Genomic DNA, 27,028 nt, shown 5'->3' on the forward strand with positions numbered 1-27,028 from the left:
GAAAAAAAAATCAACCAACCTTAACTATCGAGGCTCTCTAGTTGAGGATCTCAGGAAACACACAGTTATTCGGATTACCAATTGTAAGACAGATGAAAGTCTATGTGAAAATTGGAGCCTGAGATAGAGGGGGCCCACTAACGATCTTGGTGAGCAAAAACAATCAGCAGAATCGCTGATCCATAAAGCATGCTGCCAGGTAGCCTAAAGGAGATCTTTGAAAAGAGAAAATCAGCACAGAATAAAGAGGCACAGAATTACAGAAGCAATTGGGAGAAAACCATTTTGAGAAGTTTTGAACTGGTTTTTATTTTTACTTTCAAAGACATCTTGATGAAAGTTCTTTAAATATATTCTGCAATTATTCTTTTAAAGTCTAAAGGAATGAAAACAAATGGAGTAGGTGCTGACTGCAAAAGGAATTCTACCCAAGAGCTATCACTAAATAAATAATAAAGAAAAATATACTGTTTTATATTAACAAATTTTATATCAAAGAGTATATAAATAGCAACATGCTTTCATTGTTATTGTGTCAAGAAAATATTAACGTCACAAAGTGACTTTTTTAGGGAAGGTTAATTGTTAATTTATTTCATGATTTAAAAATGTACTAACTTTTAATTGGTATCCGTTTTCTAACTACTTGCTTCAAAACTATATTAATTTAAATACAGTGGCAAAGTGCTAGTGGACTATGAATATATGTATTTGCATATTGTGTAAAAGGAAAATATTAAATCAATGTTGTAGCTGTAATACACCTGTAATTCCATTACCAATAACCCAAGTTTTTAGTAAGTCAGTCTGCAACAGTGTTGAAATTTCTGTTTGAGAACAGTTTTCATTTTTAATGGCATGAGTAAAAATATAACAGAAACCCAAACCATTCTTCATTCAGATATTTAAGTCTTTTAATATAGTAGAGAAATAAGATGATCTAAAATCTGGTAGTTATAGTGAATCCTGGAGAAAAGACTCAGCTGAATTTTTTGACTCAATGTTGTGATAACGTCATTCTTAGGTAATTTCTCTCACTATGCCTTGAGTACTGATATACCACTATCCTATAAGAGATATGAAAGAAATATTTCATAATACCAAAATGCTACAAGTCACTTAAGAAAAAAAAGTGATATAATCTAAAAAAGCAATTTTGAATAAAGAAATTACATAAGTATATAAGCAGCAAGTAGTCCAATCTAGACACAAAATACAAACTAATTTTAATTTCAAACTACAAAAAAGGAGAGAGAGATGGATTTTTAAAACCTTTTATTTTGAACCAATTTTAGAATTATAGAAAACCTGTGGGAAAAAAAAAAGTAGAACAAAGAGTTTTTAATATCCCTAACTCTGCTATCCAGGAGGCAAAAATTTGAGGAGAAACAGGATTTGCATGTCTCTCTCTCAAGATACTTATCATCTACCATGGAGAAATGGTAACTCATGTTTCCATTGAGAAACATGGCAGACACCAACTAAACCAAGTGATTAAGGTAAACATCTAATGAAAACCTCTATCATAAATGCCTCAAAAGAAAATCTTATTTTTTTTTTTTAAAGATTTTATTTTTTCCTTTTTTTCCCCAAAGCCCCCCAGTACATAGTTGTGTATTCTTCGTTGTGGGTCCTTCTAGTTGTGGCATGTGGGACACTGCCTCAGCGTGGTCTGATGAGCAGTGCCATGTCTGCGCCCAGGATTCGACCCAACGAAACACTGGGCCGCCTGCTGCGGAGCGCGCAAACTTAACCACTCGGCCACAGGGCCAGCCCCAAGAAAATCTTATTTTTAACAAAAGCAAATCTGTCAGCAAATGTCCCATTGCACATCTTGGATATTATATAATAAGACTCTAATCATTGTTTAGTAATAAATTCAACATGAGAAAACTTTAAAAATCTAAATACTATTTAAAAGACACGATTCTACTTAGAAATATGTTTATGTGATCTTCGCAGAGTTTTAAAAATTAGACCAGTTTACATTAATTAAGGGATTTTTTTGTCTTTTGAAAAGCTAAAAGATCTGGCCATCCTGGGTTCGCATTCCCACTTGGTGACCCCCTGCATTAGACAGAGAGAAACTCTGCAGCGAGCCCCAGTCCCCACCACTCCCTATTGCCTTATTTCAGAGCCACTTCACATTTTGTATGTTACCTGCCTGTTTATGCAGATATTTGATTCTGTGTCCCCCAATGTGTAGTATTATACCGTTTTTAATGGCAAACCCCATCACCATTGTGTGTGTGTGTATGTGTGTGGAGATTTTATAAACATATATAGAAATATGTGACATGTGTGGAGATTTTAGATATCTATAAATATATATTTTTAACTTAGAGAAGGACAGGAGAGGAAATACAACAGATTTAACACTTAGAAGGGATATAATTAGAGTGGGTTTGGGGGAGGGTTATTAACTTTTTATTTGCCTTCTCTGTATTAAATTGAAAAGGAAAGAATGAAAGACATATAGATAGAAAGACAGAAAGAAACTTGAAAACACTAATGCATAAACATACACGCACCCCTATATTCATTGCAGCATTATTCACAATAGTCAAGACATGGAAGCAACCTAGGTGCCCATCAAGGGACAAACGGATAAAGAAGATGTGGTATTTATACACAATGGACTACTACTCGGCCATAAGAAATGATGAAATCTGGCCATTTGTGACAACATGAAGGGACCTTGAGGGTATTATGCTGAGTGAAATAAGTCAGAGGGAGAAAGTCAAATACCATATGATCTCACTCATAAGTAAAAGATAAAAACAACAACAACCAAACACATAGAGACAGAGATTGGATTGGTGGTTACAAGAGGGGAAGGAGGGAGGGAGGAGCAGGAAGGGTGAAAGGGATGATTAAGCTCACGTGTGTGATGATGGCTTGTAATTAGTCTTTGGATGGTGAACATGATGTAATCTACATAGAATTTGAAATATATCACGATGTACATCTGAAAGTTATACAATGTTATAATCACATGTTACTGCAATAAAAAAATAAAGTAGGATAAAAGTCAAAAAAAAAGAAGACAGAAAGAAAAAGAAGCAAATTATCATGGAAGCGTGACTATAGACATTCTATCAGGATCTAAGTGTGGGAAAGAATTCCACATAAACAGAAACAGTTTTGTCAAATCTCAGCTATATAGCCAATATTAAAAACTCATACAGTTAACATATACTGGAAAAAGAGAAATTACTGGAGGCTGAAGAATCTAAATCTCTTCCTTTGAGGGATTTAAAATCCATCAGGAGAATATGAACAAGTTAACCAAAGAGTAAAACAAAACAAAAAAAAGCAAACAGATAAGAGCATAGTTTAAATAGTAAAAGAATGAGTACAATTTTCTAAATATGTATAATATATATGTTTAGTACTTAAAAGCTTCCACTTTTTCCAGTCTATAAGTCTATTAATTCAACTTATATTCACAATATATTTAGGAAATAAGGAGCTAGGTATTATTGTTTCATTTCAGATAGGGAAAAAAAAAAAAAGGATACTGGAGCCAGCCAAGTGGTACAGCGGTTAAGTTTGCACGTTCTGCTTCAGTGGCCCAGGGTTCACTGGTTCGGATCCCGGGTGCAGACATGGCACTGCTTGGCAAAAGCCATGCTGTGGTAGGTGTCCCACATATAAAGTAGAGGAAGATGGGCACGGATGTTAGCTCAGGTCCAGTCCTCCTCAGTAAAAAGAGGAGGATTGGCAGTAGTTAGCTCAGGGCTAATCTTCCTAATAATTTATTTATTTCAAAAAATAAATAAATTAAAATTAAAATTAAATGAATAAATTAATTTAAAAAGGATGCTTAGAAAGAAACTTCCCATGTTTACACCAAGCTGCAAATAGAAGCAAAATTGTCTGATTTCCCACCTAGACCACTGGTCCTTTCACTACAACATTCTGTCTTAGAAGTATTTAAAAAAGCCCAGATAATGGAGTATTCAAATTTCATCTTCATAAGATGGAGATGGATTCTTAGAAAATTGATATTTGAACTTCAGTTTGATAACTATTAAGTTATCTTTAGAACATTTTCTCCTAATAGCTTTCTGGCACTGGTCAGCCTCATTAGAATCTTCCAAGGTTAATAAAAACCTCAGATTTTCAGTTGATAAAATGCAGATTTTTAGCCCTAGTCCCATATCTGAATTAACAGGTCTGGGGTTGGCATAAAAAAATGTGCATTTTTAAACAAACTTTGCAAGATTAAGCAATTTCTGATGTTCACATAAATGTGGAAACCTCTGGCTTGCTAAAATGAAAGAGAGAGAGGGGAGAGTATATGTACACTGAAAATGTGAGGGAAAAAAAGTATTCTGAAGAGGTTTTGTTGTAAAAGAAGAACAATGTGCAGACAAATTTGGCTTGAGTGGAACATGTAGGAGTTTAATTTGGACAAGGTTAAATGAATGGATTTTAAAGTTGCTGTCAACGAGGCTCCATCTGGCCATGAGTTTGCTGTTCTTTCAACTCAAGGTCAGCATCAATGTAGTCTTAAAACATCAACGGGAGTAAATTTGATTCTGCAGGAGCCTGGGGCTATTGCTTGTATTTTCTCTGGTTCTATGTCTGTATCTGTTCCCAAATGCCCATTCAAATAATCATTCACATCATATATTAATAACAGAACTTACAAGGTTAGACACAAAGTTTCCAACAAAAAGTGCCCCGAGAAAAAATAATCCTAAGTTTATTCTGTAAACCGCAATAAATCAAAACACTGTAATCAGTGCTTATTATTCACATTGCATTATTTTAGATCAAATAGTTTTGCAAGGTGGAGGGTCAGTTGAAGGAGGGGAGTGATCAAAGTCTGGCTGAACAGGAAGAAAATTATTTAATAATCCCCATAAAGTATAATAGAGATTTGAATTCATATTAAATGGGACTGGAATGCAGAAGGCATTTGTGAGATAATTTAGGAAGAAAGATTTGAAAATATTTGATAATGGAATAAATATGGAGGTAAATAATTAGATAAACGTCTAGAATGGTCACTGAGTTTAGTTTTCTAACAAAATTCTGGTGCTCTTTTTTTTATTAAAAAAAAAGGAGGTCCAGAGAATAAGCTGATTTTAAGAAATATTGATGAGTTTACTTTCAACATGTTGAGGAGTTTAAGACGAAAGGAATGCTAGAAGAAGATTAAAATAATTTCTAAACTTGAATGTTTAAAATTGACTATAAACTTAAGAGCGTGTTATGCACAAACTCTTAGACATAGGAAGGACAAAAGTAGTTGTTTATACTTTATATCAAATTGTGTGGTGGTTTTAAAACATTTACCCTGAAATCTTTGACATCCTCCCATTGAGAGGTGGCGTGTATGGCCATCTCCTTAGATCTGGGTTGTTTTGTGACTGCTTTGACCAACAGAGTGGAGCAGAAGTGACACTATGCTAACTGCCAAGGCCGCCTGGTTCTCCCAGGATGCCCCCTCTCCATAAACCCCCTCTCATTTGTCCCTCTAAAACATAGGCACCATGTGTGAGAAGTGTAAGCCAATGAAGAAGCCATATACTGCCTCTCTGGTTTGCAGTCCCAAATGAGCCCGTCCTACATTCCAGCCCAGGTTCCAGACAGAGCGACAGGAATATCTTGGAAGTGGATCTTCCAGCCTTAATTATTCTACCCCTCAGTCATGTGAGTCTTTCCAGCTGTAGTTCCCTTTCTGAATTCCTGATACATAGAACATGTGAGCTTAATAAAAAATTGTGTTGCCTTACACAATAAGATAAAGATGCTGTTTACATAGCAATAGCAACTAGAGCTGTCTCTGTTAGTCACCCGCGGTCAGTCAGATCTTCCCAGCTGAGGCCCAGGCGTTATGGCACAGACACAAGCCTTACCTGCTGTACCCTGTCAAAATCCCTCAGCAATAGAATCCATGAACATTATGAAACATTTTATACAACTAAATTGGGGTAGTTTGTTATCCAGCAATAACAACTAATACATACAGCCTTTTGAAAATGTGAGGAAATTTATGGATGTCTTTCCTATATTGCACTACACCCCAAATATTGCTTACAACTGTAAGGAGTTCTCAGACTCTCTTGTTTTTATCACACTAATAAAAACAGTTAACATTGAACAGATGCTTTTGGGAACACACCTTCAGCAACAATTTATCTGAGGAAATTGATATGTCTCTTATAACAAACTATGGAGGTAGGTACTCTCATTATCTTTATTTAACATATACAGACCACTCCCCAAAACTCTATAAGGTAGATATTATTACTAATAGCTCAATATTGTTCAACATGAACTAATAGTTCAACATGTAAAGAAACTGAAGCTCAAAAAGAGGAAGTAATTTCTCTAAATTTATGTGATTGATTAGTTTTGGAAAAAGTGTACAATCTTGCACAGTCTAGCTTGAGACTCTGTGGTCTTAACCCCTGTCCTATCACGCCTCTCAGCTGATCCAAGAGAAGACAAGTACCTCAACTAAGATTAAACACTTGGTTACAGATGTGTTTAAACTAAATTTAAGTTTCTTAACTCAAATTCCATGCTTCTTCATTCAGTCTGCCACAACAAATAACTAATTAATAATTCTTCTACTATGTGAATTGAACAGTAAATAAGGTAATTAAGATGTGTTTTTCTAAAAATATAAGGCTGAAAACCTACACAAGAAATATGAACATGAGCATAGCAGGATGCCAATCAGGGGTCCTTAAATACAAGTTAATTAAGGACATTAAACTGTTTCTAGGCATGGTGATCTGACCTAAAAATACGCAGCCTTTTCCTGCTCTATTAAATTTGAATTGTGCCCTTGTAGATCTCTTCCTTTTGCAAAAAGCTAAAAGATAACTGTAAGCAGAAAATTAGAACATCAGGGGATGTTTACAATCTCATAGGAATGTCTTATTATGGAACTGGCCTCAGTTTTCGTTATGGATGTTTTAACAAGAAAGAAGTGGTTATGTTGAAGACAGAGATTTTTTCCCCCCAAGGCTGATATTCCTTTCACTGGCAGGGATACATATGAACTGGGGAATGACAGAAAGGAAAGAGCTATGTCACCTAAATCAACTGAATCACATTCTGTTAACAGAGGGATGGCTGTTCATCTTAATCACTCTCACGCTCTCTTTCACTGGACCGTATTTCCACATTGTCATCCCCACAGTTCCCTTGGGCATGCCCTAGCTCTTTGGCATCAGCATGCTGTATTTGAGCTAACAGTGGTTTCTATATAAGGTAATTCATCTTTTTCAAATATCTTTATGTTCTTTTTCAAACATATTTAATATCATATTGATTCTATTATTTGTGGACCTATTAATTTCAATCATGCACATATAGATAATCTTTGAAATAATGAGATAACTCTTCTCTATTTAATGTCCTTCGTTGTCACTGCTGTACTCACTTTTGTTTTGTTATTTTTCATCTGGTTATATATGTCTTCAATGTAATCAATCCTTTATTCCCATAGTTAAACTTTGAAATTTTCTCTACCACTCTTGTTATTAATGTCTTCCTTCTTGATATCTTGTTTATTCCATAAGTCGATTCACTGTTATTTATTCCTTGCCTCCTTTCTTACAGAAACTGATAAAGAAACTTCTAATAGTTTCCTCAATTGTTCCTTAGGTTCAGAAAGATATTCCTCATTGGCCAAAGCCCACGTAATTATGTATACGAAAACTGGCATCAGAGGTAGCTTTTCCAAACCTGTTTTCTGGTTAGTTTCTAAGTTTTCTCCACTTCTATATTTTAGTTTTATTCTCTTCGTCCTTTCTATTAAATTGGTTTTACTTCTGGATTTTATTTCACTAAAAAAATGTACAATAAGAATTCTCTCTGATCCGGTCTTTACTTTTATTACTTTGGTAGCATGCATTCTTTCCAACACCATTCGTTTTTAAATAAAGCCTGCCATTTCCATTTGCCCTTTTGATTTATCTTCCTGATTTTTTCGATGATGATTTATACTATATACTATATATGTGTGTGTAAAATTTTTTTATTTATAATACTCTAACTATTACATTTATATATTATAAAATACACACATATTAAAGTGTTTTCTTTAATTAAAATAATTGCACTAATTTCTGGCTATGCTAGGGATGCATTCAAAATGCATATTCCTTTTTGATCCTTAGAGTAAGTAAATATCTCTTAATTTTGACATATTCCTTCTTATGATCAAGTGTATATTATCCACAGAAGTTATAAGTCCTACATCAAAATCTTTTCATTTTACATAAGGCCTTTCATTATAGAGCTCTTGCTCATTTACTCAATCCCAGCTCCTGCCACAACCCTTTACTCTTTATGCTATAGCAATAATGAACTTTGTAATTTCTGAAATATCACAATTATACCACATATTCACAATTGTTGCCATCAAAGACAAGGATTGTGTTTTTTCCATTGTTGTTTCTCCAATAACTACCATCATGGTGGCATAAATATTTGTTGAAAGAATTAATAAACAGCACATTTCATTCACTGTATTTACTATGCAAATATTTACTGAAAAATATTAATAAATAGCTTATCTTTTAAACATTTCTTGTAGTGGAAATGCTTCCATCAAATCTTTCTTTATCATCTGTGTGCTTTCTCCTAAGCATGGGCCATTTACTCACTGATCTGAGTTTTATTTAGTTCCACAGTCTTGGACCATTTCAGTTCAGCGAGATGATTTGAATTGCCTAAATGACAAAGTCAGGCCTACGCAACAGGTTTGCTAAATCCTACTATTCTAGAATTTCTATGGGTTCTAGGACAGCATTTTGGAATTGCAATTGTAACAACATTATTTCCATGTATTAATATATATGGATTTTTAAATTCTAATAAAGTGCTGATTTTTCACAATGAGAAACTTTTCCTAAGTGAAAAGTAACAGCTTTACAATCATTGTCAATAACGCAATTATTGGCAATTTTAAGGAAGGAATCACAGCACTGAGTCTGTTGCAAATTCTTGCTAAAAATGCTGCTCTTTGTGACAGGAATAATTATCACTGTAGAGTGGGCAGAAAAATACCCCACAATAACCAAACTCCCAGAATAAAATGAAAATTAGACATATTTGCTGAAACATGGTTGAATGTCTATAAAATGATTTAATCAGGTTCCAAAAACTCTTATATTCTAGCATCATTTACAATTTAATTAACATATTGGGCTCAAATGCTTTTTATATTTAAAGTCTGTGCGGTGAGACACAGCATTAACTCTCATTGATACAGACACTTCATTAATAGGGGCTGGCCCAGTGGCATAGTAGCTACGTTCGGGCACTTTGCTTCAATGGTGTTCATGGGTTCTTATCCTGGATGCAGACCTAGCACTGCTTGAAGCCACACTGTAGCAGCACCCCACAGAAAGTAGAGGAAGATTAGCACAGATGTTAGCTAAGGGTCAATCTTCCTCACAAAAAAAAACACAAAAAAAACCCAAAAAACATTAATTGGTACAGACACTTGGAGTTTGCCAATTCTCACCCACGAACACTTTTGTGTCTCCCTTCAGTCTCTTGATTAAATGGCATTTCTGTTCTTTCCAAAAATCTCTTTGCAAAGTTGGATTGGGAAGAACTCAATGGGCCTTATATAATGATATATTTGGGCACAAGTTATGAAAGACTACACAGTTCTTGACCAATAAGGGTAATTTCCATGTTCACTTTTCTAATATTCCCTATTCTCTTTAGCTTTATATTAAATATCATTTCTTAATTAGCATATAGTTTATTAATAATTTGTAACATATGATAATGAAGATGTATGTGTGTATGACAGAATAGTAGAACAGTCTTTTTGGTTTTACCTAAACCAAAGTAATACGATAAATTAGATACATTTTATTTTGTTTCCTTATTATTTATTTTAGAATATTTATTAAGTAATCACCTTGTAAATTTTCATAGCAATATCAGAAATGCAGTCTATATCTTAAGAAACAATATGAGGAAAATTTTATTTTATTATGCTTACTTTGGCAAACATGAGCAGAAAAGATTTGTCAGAAGAAAGACTAGATGCAGAGATTTAGGGGGAAAATGCAGGAACTTGCTCCTTATAATTTCTCAGATAATGTCTGAATCTCGGGCTCCATTCTTTATCCTTAATCACTGGATTTTGCTTTCATTCAGTCCAAAGAGACTGTTTCATATCTTTCCCAAATACCCTTTGTTAAGCAAGGAATCCTGCTAGCATCTCCTAATCTCAGCAGACAACCTTGCTTCTTGTTTTGGAAAAGAGGGAGGCCATCTGTTGAAACTTCACTCCATTTTTTCTCTGTTGCACATTTAAACTGCCTCAAAGGAGGAGTACCCACGTTTATGCACTTGATTACACCTCTTTGTATCTTTTTGGCCAACTTGCTCTTTAAGTTATAAGTTCCTTTATTTTATTTTAAATTTCTCACCCTCCAATGAGCTCTGTCCCATAAACACACATTTTAAAAGGAAATGAAAATAAACAAACAATAAAAAACAACAAAAAGGGCTCACATTTCCCACTTCCAACCACATTACATGCTATTTTCTTTTAACATCAAATTTCCCCCAAATCACTCATTAACTCCTTCTCATTTTATTCCTTCTTTGGTTCCTTCCTAAATTCCTCCCTTTCATTATTCACTTCTGAAATAAAACAATATTTATTAAATACTTAATATGCAAAGGACATTCTGCTAGATGCTGGGGCCATGTAGCCAAAGGAAATACCATCCTGCTTGTATGTTAGAACTATAGAATTCAGACCAGTAACAAACCATTCCAACCCACTGTGATAAGTATAATGAAAAGGCAGATGTGAAAATAAGATATGAAAGCAAAAGGATTGAATTTCATAAATGAAACATTCATTAAAAATCAACCAGAAAAGAACAAACACATTCAACCTATATTCAGGAGTTATCCATTTATTCATTCTCTACATTTAATAAACATATACTGAGAAACAACTATATGCCAAGCATTGTGTTAGGCAATGAGTACAGACATAAGAATGAAGTGATAACAAGGGCCGTCGACAAGTAAATATTTAGTGAGGGTGAAGCCTAAGGAGAGGTGACTAGTCCAGCCTGGGGGTAGCACAGACAGATTCCAGGGGAGGTTATTTGTGGCTTGAGCATAAGAGTCCTGACAGGTACCCAGGTGAGTCTATGGAGAGGTGGAGGAAAGTGTGAGAAGTGCAGAGGGTGCCTTGTGTACAGGCTTGCACAAGGCTCTCACATTTTTCCATGAAAGCACATTTAACTACAGAGGATAGTGCTCACACACTCAGAAACTCAAAGTCTGTACTGGGAACAAAATTTCCCCATTTCACTTTGAAAATACATGCAAACCATACATATTCATGATAACAAGCTTATATTTTATTTTCTAAATTCCATAGGGAGGTAACAGAGGATATTCAGATCAAAAGTGACATGATTAGAGTTGATATTTAGATACATCATTTTGTCAGCTTTGTCAAGAATAGGTTCAAGTCAGATGGGATGCTGGTTGATATTAAGAAGCTATTTAAACAACACAGGTGAAAAGGGTAAAATAGTGAATGAAAGCTGTGACAATAGTAATGAAGAGAAGAGTTGAGATCTGAAAAGTAAGGAAATATGTTGCACTGTCTTTGAGGGCTATTTGGGCAAAGATTTTAAGAGGGAAGGAAGAGTCCCTGGAAACTCACAGGTTTCTGACTTGAAAGTCTAAGTGAAAGAAGCTGCTCTTTACTGATCTGGGTAATAGAAAAGAAAAGGTTTTGAGGAGGGCAAGATCATAGCCTAAACACTTCAGGAAAGATTCCGTTATCTCTGTATTAGTTTTCCATTACTGTGTAACAAATAACCACAGACTTAACTACTTAAAACAACGTCCACTTACTAGCTCATGGCAATGGAGGTCAGGTATGGTATGACTCGGTTCTCTCCTCAGGCCTCATTAGGCAGAAACCAAAGTGTTGGCTGAGGATGCAGTTTCCATCTGTGCCTTGGCATCTTCTTCTAAGCTCACTGGTTGTGGTAAGTTGAAAAACCAACCCCCAATAGTTATCCATGTCCTAATAACTGGAACCTGGGAATGTTACCTTATCTGACAAAGTCGTTGCAGATGTGATTAAGTTAAGTGTCTTGAGATTAGCCAGGTGGCCCCTACTGCAATCAAGAGGCAGGCAGAGAGAGATCTGACACACACGGAGAGGAGAAGGCCATGTGAAGATGGAGAAGACTGAGTTTAAGGTGCTGGCCTTGGAGATTGGAGAAATGTGGCCAAAAGCCACAGAATGCTGGGAGCCACCAGAAGCTGGAAGAGGCAAGGAGCAAATTGTCTTCTGGAGCTGATGGAAAGAGTAAGTCTCTGCTGGAAACTTGATTTCAGACCAGTGATACTGATTTTGGACTTCTGGCTTCCAGAACTGTGAGAGGATAAATTTCCATTGTTTTAAGCCACCTAGTTTGAGGTTATTTGTTGCAGAAGTCACAGGTTGTTAGCAGAATTTATATCCTTGTGGTCACAGGACTGAGGTTACCATTTTCCTGATCTTAGCTGTGGACCATTCAGCTCCTAGGGGCTACTCACATTTCCTTTCTACGAGATCCCCATAGCCGTTCACAACATGGAGGTGTGCTTTCTTTCAGACCTTATAGAGTGCCTCTCTGACTTTCCATTCTACAACCAGTTGAAGAAAATTCCCTGAATTTAAGAGTTCATGTGATTAGGTCAGGCCTACCAGGATTATCTCCTTATCTTAAGGTCAACTGATTTGGGACCTTAATTATTTTGCAAAAATCCCTTCACTAGAGTTTCTAGCATTTGGATGAATAAGGGAAAAGTTCTGTTTACACAACTTGGGGTGCCATCTTAGAATTCTGCCTACCACTCTTTCTTTATTATCCATATGTTGTTTCTTAAATGAATATGACAAGAATCACCCGGGCACTCGTTAAAAATCATAATTCTCAGCCCTCAACTCAGAATTACAGAAGTGAATATCTAGAACTAGAACCTGGGAACCTGGTTTTCTTACAGTTTCCCTGTAAAAATCTTAACATCATTTTACTGAACACTGCAAGTCTGCCTTGCAAGAATACAGGATACAAGAATAAATCTAAGCTTCTATAACTGACCACAAATTGACCATTTATATATTCCTCAACCCCAAGGTAGTTTCTGAAACAACTAAACCATTTCACAGTCTGTATCCAAAGTTATAGAGAGGGATAGAGGTCGCTGACTTCCTTCCAACCTTTGGTCTCCTCATGCATATAAATTTAAATATGGATTTGTTATTAGTTGGTGTAAATTATTATTAATTTTGTTGGGAGATAATTACATAGCAATGATGTATTTTAAAAGTCCGTAAATGATTAGAGAGAGATACAGAAGTATTATGGGTGAAAAGAGATAATGTTGGATCTATGTTTAAAAAGTGGGCAGAGACAAAATTAAGTAAGATTGACATAATGTTGCATGTTTTCAAGCTGTATGCATTGGAGTTTGTTCTACTACATTCCTTACTTTTATAAATGCTTGAAATTTGCTGAAATACACTTTTTAAAGGTTGTTGCTGGTAGAGGTATCTGTTCTTATACTTTTTCTAAGTTCAGCAACAGGCTACACTTTCCAGCCCTGTTGCAGTTTAGGTATGGCCATATGATTAAACTCTAAATTCCTGATGATGTGCAATAAGTCTTCCTTTTAACAAGGATCTAGGGTGCACATCTCCATGTCCTCTGGAACGTGGAAGTTATAGGGAAGTAGGATCTTCCTCAATACATCTAAAGAATGCAAATGCTTTATAAATGAACCAGCTATGGAAGAAGGAGAAGTATCTGCATTAGGATTGGCTCCATATCCCATAGTTTGCCAGAGCAAAGGATGCTTAGAACATGTACCGCAAATACCAGATAAGAGCTATCAACAGAAGAGGGCTGGCATGGGTTGTCATAGAACTCTCCATGACAGTTTCCTGAAGGATGAGAAGACCTCAGTAGGAAGAACCTAAAGGTGCACCTCCAGATATCGAGGCATCAATAAAGGAGTTGAAAACAACCAGCCAGAATAAAGATGCATGTTAATTACTGTCTTTATAAGTAGAAGTCCCTGAAAATCTCTTGTATTATCTGAAAATGATGAGAAGAATATAGGATCCATCCTACTTTTCCTCTAGAAAGATGGGAAAGAATTAGTCTTGCGGAAAAAAATAAATGAAGAGTGATAAAAATGTATCAAGATGTTTTCTGATTATTTTCTGTGCATCTTATTGTTCAACAAAATGATTACTCACATTAAACTTCATATTTTTTTATGCCTGCTTATATCACTTTGCTATATTTAGTGTAAAAAATTATATTTCCATAGGAACTAAAGTTAAATTTAAAGTATGAAGTTATCATGATTGGTTTCTTCTTTATGTATCCTGAACACCTCTTCTATATTTGGAGATATTTTTTAAAAAATCTTGATAACCAAAGCTTATACTAAGCTTGCACTTTAAAACCACTGAAAACATTAAAATTAGCAGGAATCAAAACATCAAACTAAGCAATTTCAAGTGGACGAACTTGGGACTGTGTGCTGGATCTCTATATTTAGTCCCTTATTACTGGAAACCATTTGCCATGTTGCTCAGAGAATAGAAGATCAGGGAGCCTTGTCTTTGGTAATGATACAGCTTTGTTTGGACCAAATTAGGAGAGACTTTAATAAACAATAGGACTTGATAGATAATTATCTCAAAGAATGGCTCTATAACCATAGTTTTCTTTCCTCTTTTATGCACAATTTTGACTATCAGAACACATAGTGGTCACTTAATCCCTACTTGACTGAACTGGTTTACTCTATAACCAGTAAAAGAACTTGGTTGTAGTTTTCACTTGGAGTGTTTTCACTGACAAATCACAATAGAGTGTAATCAGAAACTTAAAAAGGAAATGACTGCATGTTGCTTTCTTCATCCACTTACGTAAGTTACCACACTTCACAGTTGGTGAGTGACATTATTGCTGGGAATATCCGCCTTGTGTAAGAATAGAAATCAATCACTGGAGCAATCATATCCTCAGGGAATAACAGCACAGTAGAGCTGGAAGGATCTTAACCATGATCTAATCCAGTGGTTTTCTAACTGGACATGTGAGAATCAGTTTCTCTCAGAGATGTCCCAAGGACCACCTTGGGAAAAGGGGATCGATTTCTGGGTTTCACTCTATCATCTCAGCCAAAATACATCAACTTTTTATCTGCTCAATAGACTGGGAGGAAAAATCAATTTGATTTACTAAAAAAAATATTTGAAATCATAGAATTAAAATGACTAATTGTGCATATAAGAAAACCAAAGCTCAGGATAAGGAGATTCCTAAACATGGACGAAATGAAGTAGTGGAAGAGAACAGGTTACAGTGATATAGATATGTATTAGCTGTCTGTGATTTATTGAAGCAAAGTCTATACTTCGAAATACTTACCACCATAAAAGATTCCTATAGTTCTTCTCTACAATTGATGACCCTTTATTTACCTCTTAGTATAATCTTATCATTTTCTTCAGACAATTGTAATACCTTCTTAAGTTGCCTTATTGCCTGTATCCTCATTTCTAGTCCATAACTTTCACACTGCTTCCTCTGCTAAGTTGCCTTCATTGGCTACTACCACCTCCAGGGTTCATTTCAAACTTCGTAGCACAGCTGACCAATTATTTTATGAACAAGAACCCACCACTCCTTCCAGTCTCAGCTTTAACCATTCCATCCTATACACCCCATGCTACACTCCCACTGTTCCCTGTTCATACAATGCTTTTCCACAAAATGCCTACCCACATTAATTTCACTTCCTGGGATAATACTCAGATAACCTTGCCTGTTTAAAAAAAAATAAAGGACGTTTTTCAGAATCTAGTGTAAACTGCTGCTTCTATGCCTTCACAGATGTTTGCCATGCATTCATTGTGATGTGGTGGATTGTATTGTTTAACCAAAGTATGCATATGCATTCTCTCATATTGGTGAAAGAGAAACAAGCCTCCAAGAATAGGAGATCCTTCCTCTGATCATTTGCCAACTAGTCAGTGCATTGCCTTCCATCTGAGTCCTTTTCTGAATACTGCCCTTTGCCATGCAAGTGCTTGGGCAAAGAGGCATTTTTCTTCTTAGGAAGCCTGTCCTAATAGCACTAAACATGATCTGAGAAGGCCGTCCATTTTTCCTGGCTATGATACCTGGTATCTCTAGACTAGTGAGGTGCTTCCCCGGGCTGGCTTGACACTCATCTCCTTTGCTTTAATTCCTAATGTCCTCTTGGTGTCTACGACAAATTGCAGCTATGGCAGAGCTGCCATTACCCCACTCCAGTCCTTCAGAGATTTCCTGGTTAGCTTCCTTCCTAAGCTGAGGATGCCAGAGACAATCTAACTTCTCAGCCTTCACAAAGGTAGTGAAATTTCATTCCCCTCTCTTACACTTGAAGCATTTTAGCTTATAAGCTTGTTATACTCAAACTAGGACTTATACTTTTGCCTTTAAGATTATATCTAAAGTAAATCATCTATACCTAAGAGCAGGGGCGCCAAAGAGATGTATGATCCATAAGCAAATCACATTCTAGTCACCAGAGATTTGTGATACATACCTCCATGCATCGGGCACAAATTGAATACTTAAGAGTCAGCAGGTCAATTCATACTAAGCAAGCATGGGCTGATCATATACCAAAGCATGCAAAAACAATATCACATGGGTACAAATTTATTTTTTAAGTCTACATATACTTAATATATATAAAGTATACTATATATACCGTAATATACTGTAGCTCCTCAAGGGCTATATTTATTTTATTTATCTTTGTATCTCTGTGCCTGGCACACATAGTTTATCAAAGTTTATTGAATACAGGGATAACTGTTTTTTTCTATAATTTCAATACTATATATACATTGATATTTTAATAGTTTATTTTTCATAAACATTTATGGGTCATACGCACATTAGTCAACTAAGATCCCTGTCTCTTTTCCATTCCTCACATTTAGGTTACATATTTAATGAGTAAAATTTGCTCAACTGGTGGTTTTATTGATGCTAATTTAAAAATAAATATTAAAAATTCACACAATTATAGTTTTTTCAGAGTATTAAATATATTTTTATAGGACTATATTTTTAAAAAAATATGATCCATGAATACTATTTCCACAGGGATATTCATTAATTCCACAAAATGTTGGGCAGAAAAAGTTTGGAAAAGCATGGTTCAAAAAATTAGGTAGGTTATTTTATTATAGGATTTTTTAGACCAGTTTAAAATGCTCACATGTACTATGAATTCCTAAGATTGAGATATGAGATGCAGACCTTTATGTGATTGTTTTCAATTCTGAGTCTTTTTCTGTAGAGCTACTCATAGGAAGGGTGTTCAGTAGAATACACGTTGGGAAGTACCATCTTAAAAAGCTCTAATTAGGAAATTAACTTTTTCAGTTTTCAGCTCGTCATAGACATTAGATACACTGGTTCACATGTGATTAAGAAACACTATATGACTTTAATTTAGCAAGAAATAGTACAAAAAATCAACATAAAATCAGGAATAAAGGTCCAATGTAAAGACCTTATCTAAATTGAAACCCAGTATATGTAAATTAAACTCCATAGAGGTAAGTTTATATTTTCAGATCCATGATGTTGATATATGTAAACATTCTGCTCTGAGAGTTTTTGGATCTAACACTGAGATGCTTTATAAATTAAGGCAAATTAATAAACTTCTTTGTATCTAAAGGATCACTATCACTAAAAGTCCTTCCAGATATAAGATTCTATAATATAATTTTATCATCAATTGCTCAAGTTAACTTAATAAACACTAAACAAAATTAAAATATAATGTTAATGCACAAATCATAATAATAATCAAGTAGAGTTAAGTTTTAAAAGAAATTTCTTTTATTTTTCCATTCCATCATCCCTAACCTCACAAAAAGGAGTTATCTCTTTGGTGGGCTTAAATACTGTGACTCTCTTATAGTTGAAGTGAAATTTCATGAGAAGAACTTTACAAAGTATGAGTTGAAAAATTTCAGTGTCCATTGGTGAATTTTATAAATAGAATGTTCTAATTATTTTATTTTAAAGATAATGCCATTTTTATGTACAACTAGTATTATCTATTTGAACAAGCAAAAAGACGCCTCTTCAACCAATGCTAATTTTCAAAAGCTGGTGTGACCATATCAACTATCTCATGAATAAAAATAACAATTCTCAGCTACTCAATTTTTTCTAGCACAATGTTTTAAACTATCAGTTTAATCTTCCTATGTCCCCCAAAATTTGAAGTATGAAATGTGATATTTTATGAACTGATAACATTGTTGCTTTTCATCTTCCAATATAAATTGAAGACGAAAATTGAAATAAATGTGTATGAACTAACATTGAGCAAACAGATGATCCTTTTAAATAATCTTAAAACGATTTAAATAAAATAAATTATCTGCTATTTAAGAGCTATCATCTTGTTATTGAAAACAAGTTTCTTTCAAAATAAATCAATACTTTACAACTTTTTTTTTTTTTGAGGAAGATTAGCCCCGAGCTAACATCTGCCACCAATCCTCCTTTTTTTGCTGAGGAAGACCTGCCTTGAGCTAACATCCATGCCCATCTTCCTCTACTTTATATGCGGGATGCCTACCACAGGATAGCTTGCCAAGCGGTGCCATGTCCGCACCCAGGATCCGAACCTGGGAACCCTGGGCCGCCGACGTGGAATGTGCGAACTTAACTGCTGCAGCACCAGGTTGGCCTCTACAACTTTTTAACTATAGATAAACTCCCAAATTATTTACTCACGTATCCTGCTCACAACCCACTAAATAATACATACCTCTTGGAATTATATAGAAATGAAAATCACAAATGATAAAAAAAAAAATCAGATGCTATACAATGCAGGAGTGAGACCCTGGATAAGTTTCCAGGGGTGCATATGACTTCCATTGAAGGTCCAATGAGCAGATTCAAATAGGTGTATGATTGGGTATCAGTGACATCCAGCAGAAAAACAAAATGTCACTAGAGATAGTTTGAGGGAATTATGTAAATATGAGCAGGCATGATTCTGTTCATAGATACTGAGAATACAAAATATAACTATTCACAAGAAATATTAGATTATAAGGTAGAGCCCCAGAGTTGGAGAAATGGGAATATTGAACAGATTACAAGGGAGAAATTGGCTATGGGATAAAACAGACAGTGACCCAAATATCAGAGCTAGACTATAAGGCAAGGGCTTAGCTGTAGAAAAACTTTCTCAGCCTTTCATTAACTAATTCATTTATCCAATTTAAAGCATTAATTGAGAAACTGTCAGTAATAATTTTAGGTACCATGTCTACAAAGATAAGGCATACTTCTCTCAAGAAACAATACTATTTGGAGATAGACAAATAAAAATGTAATGGAGTGTGATGTGTCTTATGATTGAAGTCTTCCCAAAGTATAAGAGATGACATAAAGTGAGAATGTTGAGTTTGTTAAAAGAGACACAGGGCCCTTCAGAGATGTGTTACATCTTTAGTTTTACATGACTTGCAGGGCTTCTCTTACTGGTTGTGGTGAGGGATTTGGAAAAAACACTTAAAGACTGAAAATACCAATGCGTATAAATACATGGAAGCATGAAAACTCCTGGCACATTCTGGGAATGGCATATCTGATTATGACTAAAGCAAACTGAGGGATAAAGTGACAGTGGGGCTGAGCCTGGGGAGACAGGCTGTGACCAGATTGGGAATTACTTGTTATCTAGAAAGAAAGCTGCAGTCCCCATCTGTGACATGGAGGATCCTGAAAGTTTCTACACTAGTGGTATAAAGGGACTAGTGTCACATTTTAGAAAATCAGTTTAGAGGCAAGAAAAATTGGTAAGATAGAAAGAATGGAGACAGCAAGACAAGTTAAAAAAATACTGAATAACTCGAAGCCAGAGATTATGAGGTACTGAGTAAATGTGGTGGCAAGCTTCATGAAGAGAAATTAATGTGTTAGAAATTTCTTTGGGCATTGATTATAAGACTTCATTGACTATCATGGGTGAGGGAAAAGAATTAGTAATCACACCTGGGTTTCTGAACCAGATGATTCATGGGTGGCAGCACCATTCACCGTCTTAGCACTTGGCACAGCGGTGGAAGAAGAGAAGATTTCAGGGAGAAACAGTGACTGATTTAAGACTTCTGTTGTAGCTGTTCCTGTGGAATGAACTGGACACACTAGCCTACAGTTGGTTTGATATTGCTGTAATATATCCATGGAGAATTTGAGGCTGGAAATGAAGAGTTAAGATGCACAAGGCTAGAGCAAGGAATGAAAATAAAGGTCATCTTGTAGTTTCAGTCCTTTGGAATTAGAGTTGAGAAGAATTTGTGTATGTAGACTGAAAAACACAAGTACGTGTCTGTCAATGTTTTGATCTTTATCATAAAACCTTTTATCTGGGTCTGACTTTTGACTTTTTGGAAGAGTTAAAATATAATGATTAGCCTATGATTCATCTTGTTTGCCTCTCAACATGATTTTTAGTTCTACCAAGAACTGATTTACTGAGAAAGGTCAGTAAGCAGAAATTGGCATGCTTATTTGCTCTCCTGGAAGTGAAGCCCAGACTCTGAAGGACAGATTTCTGGAAATATTTTTTTAAGAAACTCATAGACAATCTTTACAGAAAATTAGCTAAGAGCCATGACTTTAGTCTCTAAAACACAAACTCTTTGCCATCCTCCCTTTGTGGTTCTGCTTTACTAAAAGCATTTTAAATAAGATCAATCATATAAAGTAATTAGAATATTCAAGATCATGGGGTGACAAAGCTTTAAAAGCATATAAGTGATCAATTTATGTGAGACTGAAAACCAAAACTCATAATATTTTGATATTCTGTGAATGTATGAAACCATAGATACTAATAGCTAGTAGTTCTGGGTCATAAAAAAAATCAGTGATAGTAAGTAGGGAACTGCCATTCCCTAAATGTGCAAATTCTTGCCAAAGACTACTATTGATTACCATTGTATGATGAATACAAACAAAGATATTTATACATGCTAAATTTTGGATGATCTGGAAATTACTTGGCAGAAAACAGAACAAAGTTGATCGGAAAAACTAGGAGGGGAATTGGTAGGAAAAAGTTTGCTTGAGAAATACTTGCTGAAAAACATCTAAAAGTAAAAAGGAAACAACTAAGAGGTTATTCAAGTGTGGAATTAGAGAGAACTTTTGAGGGGGCTCTATGTTAATGCCTAAGAAAAGAGAACAGCAATTCCCTTTTATGGGAACTAGATGGGAGAGAATGATCAGTTCATGCTGTCACAGACCTTCTGGAAAGAGCAATTTCAGAGAAAGCAGAAGAGTTCTTTCTCTGAGAAGCCAGGAACAGCAAAACAAAACAGGATAAATAAATACACAAAATATTCTATCTTGTTGGTGGTAAGGATCTTACAGAGAACCCTGTTATTTTTGGAAGCATAAGCTGGGGGAAACTAATTCAATTAATCAAGCTTCTCATTTGGATAATGCAAAGCAATCTCTACTGTCTATCCTTCAACAGAAGTTTGTCTGAATACATTTGAAATGGTCCAGAGGAAGAAATGTCTACACAGTGAGTGGCTAAAGCATCTGAAACAGCACTGTAGCTTCTAGTGAGTACCATTGCTTCTGCTTATTTGTACCTTCTGTAATATCAAAAGTTCCTAAAATTGAACTTGATTTATCTGTTTAATTCCTACTCTCGGATGAACTCTTTACCGTCAGGCATTCCTGATTTGAATCACTTTTATTTTTTAAATTCATTCTTCCTCTGGTGACTTTAATTGATGTCTGAACGGTTTGAGCTTCTGTGTTCCCATCACCTATCCTCATTTTGTGTTTGATCTAAGCTTGGGAAACCTTTAGTTTTACTCAACTTTACCACAAACAGCAAGTCCCCATTTATGGCATGTGTCATAGTAGTTGTCAGTGTTTTATCCGGGTACGGGATAACTTACCCAGGGATTCCAAGTCACATCATTACTAGCTGCTTTTGTTCTGTCTCCTAACTGCCAAGGCTAAGATAGTTAAAAAGGTCTGAAGAGAGTCTCCAGGTATACTGCTGGCATTTCTAACCTACATGATGTCGTACATACTATTCATATACTTCCCAGAGAATGACTTGATTCTCTTTTTAGTAAGCCAACTGACAAGCCAGGCAGAGAAGAGTAGGCCATAGACAGGACTAAAGTTCCCTTAGGTCAGTATGAAAAAGTCATGGCTGAAATATAACAAGGTTTTAGAAACCTGAGAATTTTTTTGTACAGAGCCTTACTCTCCTCTCTTGCAGAGACTCTGCTGTCAGCTTTTCCTTGTTGCCTGGCTCGACCCTCTCAGAGATTCTCCTTTTGTCATCATTGTCCTTGGGCTCATTTGAAACGATGTTGGAAAACATGCTCTCCTTGGCATTCGGGCTTTGAAGCCTGTCTCTCTCACATGGTTTAGCAGCCTGAAAACTGGTTTACTGCTCAAATGGTTAAAGGTGTTTTTAGTCTCTGCTCATTGTTTCTTTGGTAATATGTTCCTCTAATAGACTTCTGATTTGTTCACTTCTAGTCAATTCCTTGTGCAAGTAATCATTTTCAAAGTTTTTCCTCTTGAAATGGTTCTCAGATCCATTTGTTTCCTTCCTTTCGCATCATGTGTTTCTCTCCCTTCTTAATGTGACTACCTTGAGACCAGGTCTTATGAGGAAAAGTTATTCCTTACTATCTTCTTTGACTTCTGTCAGTCTTACTAACTAAAAAGTTTTATGGAGACCTTATCCTTGAAAAGAGTTTTAAAATTCTATCAAAAAGCAGTCAGCTTTCCCAAATATGAAGATTCTGAATTTATGTATATTAGTTTTTGCATTTCTGCTTGCTGACTGGCTCATTTCTATCTGGTAAACCTTGCCAAATTTAGCCAGTAATAAACAGTACACTACTAGCGTGTTTTTGGAACATTTCCTCTAGAGTAAGGTAAGAGTGGCCTGCCTCACAGGTGATTGCAATTTCCCTTTTACCAAATGTGTTGCCACTACACAACATGCACCATGATCTTTCCAGCCCTTGGTATTGATTTATTCACTCCCTCTTACCTTTCTCCTAATTAAATAATAAATATTTTTACTGTTTTGGTATAACTATACCTCTCTTCTGATATCAATTTCTGTTTTAAGGTAAGTAATGCTAGCATCTACAAATGGAAAAACCCTAATTCTCAGTTTTTTATTCTCCCCCAAAGGTATTTGGCATTAATATAAAGTCTTATGCAGGTTGGTCTGTCCTGTTTCTTTTAGCTACGCCTTCAAGAATAAGTTGCTTACAAGATATCCCTGGCAGGGGAAGTGGAGACAAGATAATTGCATGGGATGATGTTAAGAGCTGTGCCTGAGAGTGGCTTTAATTACTCCTACCCGAATGAAACGGTCCAAAACCTAGTCTTATGGGATCAGCCTAAAAACAGGGAATCTGGGAAATGTAGATGAGCACATGGGTCACTGGTGAGAACTAGAAATATTTGCCATAGCGGTTTATTTATGAAAGCAAGAGCAAAAGCAATTGTAGATAAAAATTCAAGGTAAATTTATTATCAAATACATTGATTATAAGGTGCCTTTGAGATGCATGGAAAGATTAAAAAAAGGTGAACGTAGGTTTGAAGAAAAAAACAAGCAAACAAACTGCTCTAGAACACTGAAGTCTAAAGAGCCTATGAAAGATACAACCTCAAAGTCACAAATACACAAATATAAGGGATTCTTAAGACATTAGAATGATAAAGCAAAACCATCTTGAAAGTACAGCAAGCTGAACTCATACACCAAAACTTGTAAGAACTTTTTAGAAAATATAAATGGAAAAGTTAGCAAGATTTTAAGAGCTATAGCTATTATGACCAAAAAAATACATTCATTATATTTAAGAAAATGTATCTCTTTGTTTAGAAATTATTTGGAGAACAATTTTCTAGTGATTTTAAGAAAGTGATGTTTCACCATTATACAGATAGTTGTCAGTATACTTAGAAATATTTAATAAAAATTTTAAATCTCATTTTAGAAGACCATCATTTCGATTGAGAATTAAAAAACAATGTCTCAAAGAGAAAAAAAACATTAAACTTAATTTAACAAAAGATGAAAAGTTTCCTTTTTTCTATGTTACCATATAATAATCTTGAATATACTGTACATATACAAATGTATAGATTTGTATGTGAGAAATGTTAGAAAATTTGAGTTGTAAAAGAATGGCACATTCCACAAAAACATATTTTGTACAATTACTGTTTGTGGTACTTTGAAACAGAAACGATCTTGTGAGAATACACAATATTTAAGAGAGAAGGAAGAAATGAGATTCAATCTAGTTTACAGGATATTTGTAAATGTTATTCATATATCCAAGACCAACTTGAAGATAGCCACCAAGAGAACAGAACTTTGCTGTGGAACAAAGAGATGCTGAGCAATAACTTGCAGATCATGTGTCATCCATCATCTTCTTGAAGGCTATTTTGACATGAGGTTTAATTTGAGGCATCAGTTACTATCTTTAAAAAATCCCACAGTGCTTGTTTTCTACCATCACTTTTTATCAGTTGTCAGGAATAAAACTAATCCAATGTGCTTTTACAACATGCAATTTCAAAATAATGCTCATCCACCAAACTCAAATATGCACATGGATCTCTCTGACTTGCTTAAGAAAGGATTTTTGTTATTAAATTAAAAGGTAGGCTGACATTTCTTTAAGAATAAATACAATAGCCCTTAGCTATTTCAGACAAGGTAGAGAATGTGGTAGATGATATTTTCTAGGGCGTGACTGGAAAGGGAAGATAAGAATAGCTTATATTCAAGACCAAGAATGATATTTAAAAGAACTGAGGTCACAATTTTTGCCTTTGAAAATTAAAATAAATTTAATACTAATAAAAGCGATACTGTACCATATTACATAATAAATTAGAATTTGTGCATTGAATGTAAAGAATGGATATATCAAAGAAACACAGATAGATTATTGTTTAAGAAACAACTGATATTTAGAATTTTAATTATCAGTAAGAGAATTCTAGGTTTGTCAAATACAATATTTTACAGAGTGGGTTTGTATAAACTAATTTTGAAAGGAGCAAAACAGATCTAAATTCATTTTCAAAATTCATATATGCTTTACATTCCCCTAAGTGAGGCTGATATTTAGACAGCAGGGTAATTTTTATTCTGAACACATATATAATAAGTGATAATAATCTTATCTTAGACTATTCTCTGGGTTCTCCAACAGTATGGAAATCACTATATTCCTGAAATGATAAGTTACATAATATCCAACTGCACAGTTACCTGATTTATGTTAATAGAAACGATTAATGACCACTATGCCAAGATAATGAAAATTGTTCACCTCCTATTTCCATAGAGATGCCCCATTTCTTGAGCATATCAATATAATCCATTCAAGTGGAAAATAAGCCATCAGCAGCAGTAATTTGTATTCAAAATTTCTTTAAAATTACATCAGTGAGATGCAGACTCCCAAGAAACAAATTAGAGAAGGCATGAAACATTACGTTTATCATTTCTTCATCACCACAAACATTATTAAATGGCTATTTACACATGTGGGAATAGGATTTTGAATTTCTATTGCTTGCTATATTAATAGTAACACCACAGAAAACTAGAAAAATCATTGGGTTTTAAGTTATGAGACCTAAAATCTAGTAATGCTACTACTAACCAGCACTATAGTTTCTGGTAAATCACTTAATCCCTTTGGACAGACTATAGATGGATTGGCTCATTTTAAAGAATTTATTATTTTATAGACTCCTAATTCTATTACCAGATAATCTATAACATATACAGACAACTAAATAATTGTTAAACAAAAACATGTTTTAAAAGTTTGAACTACTTACATCTAGCTGAATAGGATGATTAAATGCGTTTTGTGCAGTACCAACAGAAAACATACATAACGACATAGATGTAGCTTTCCTTCTTAATATTGAAACTTTATGTTGTGTTGATGTAGAAACATTAAAAAAATAACACAGAGTAGAGGTAAGAGCATGGACTCAGAAGCTGAGGTAACTAGGTTTGAATTCCAGCTCTGATATTTATTAGCTTTATCATCTTGAGAAAGTTATTTAACTTCTATTCTTAGTTTTCTCACCCGTGAAATGAAAATAAGAATACTTAGCTCTTAGTATTAATGTAAATAGTAAGTAATAGAGCCTATTGGAGTTTGTGCTGTGTTGTTTCTATAATTATTACATTCATTTTCCCAATATTATTAAGTGTTATTAAAAAAGAAAAAAAGATTTTTGTCTTAAATAATTATGCATTTGAATGCTATTTTCCATGTGCTTTCATAGAAGTAGATCAATGCATATTTAGGTTTTCATCTTTTTTCTATTTCAGAAAGCTGAGAGTATGGAATTATGTGTGTGAATTTTAGAATGTCTCTCTAATTTTTTATGGAAGTGCCATTTATTTTTACTTCTTTTTGCCCTCCATGATATCTAGAGAATGCTGTGCCAACTGTAATCATACTGTGAATGCTTATTACTTTTTATTGTATTGGATTGATTTCAGTTGAATTAAAATTTCTATATAAAAGTACCTGAGAATTGGATTTACGTGTTTTGACAAACAAAGGCATACAGGGGTTCTTAAATTGTCTCTAAGTTAGCCAGATAAATTGGATAATATGGGATAAAAATATCTAGTACTTACCTAACTCATCCGCGTGGCCTCAACAAAACCAGATACAAACAGGAGCCTATTCCAAGAGAGCTGACAAAGAAGAATGTAGTAGAAATGGCTGCCATGCTTTGCCGTCTAGTCTTGGGAAAAAATTCTTTTAATACTTTGAACATACCTTGCTGGCAATAGACGAGGTGGTAATGACTTATTTTGCACCACGGCTTAA

Source organism: Equus caballus, chromosome 17, assembly GCF_041296265.1.
Source record: "Equus caballus isolate H_3958 breed thoroughbred chromosome 17, TB-T2T, whole genome shotgun sequence".
Taxonomy (NCBI): Eukaryota; Metazoa; Chordata; class Mammalia; order Perissodactyla; family Equidae; genus Equus; species Equus caballus.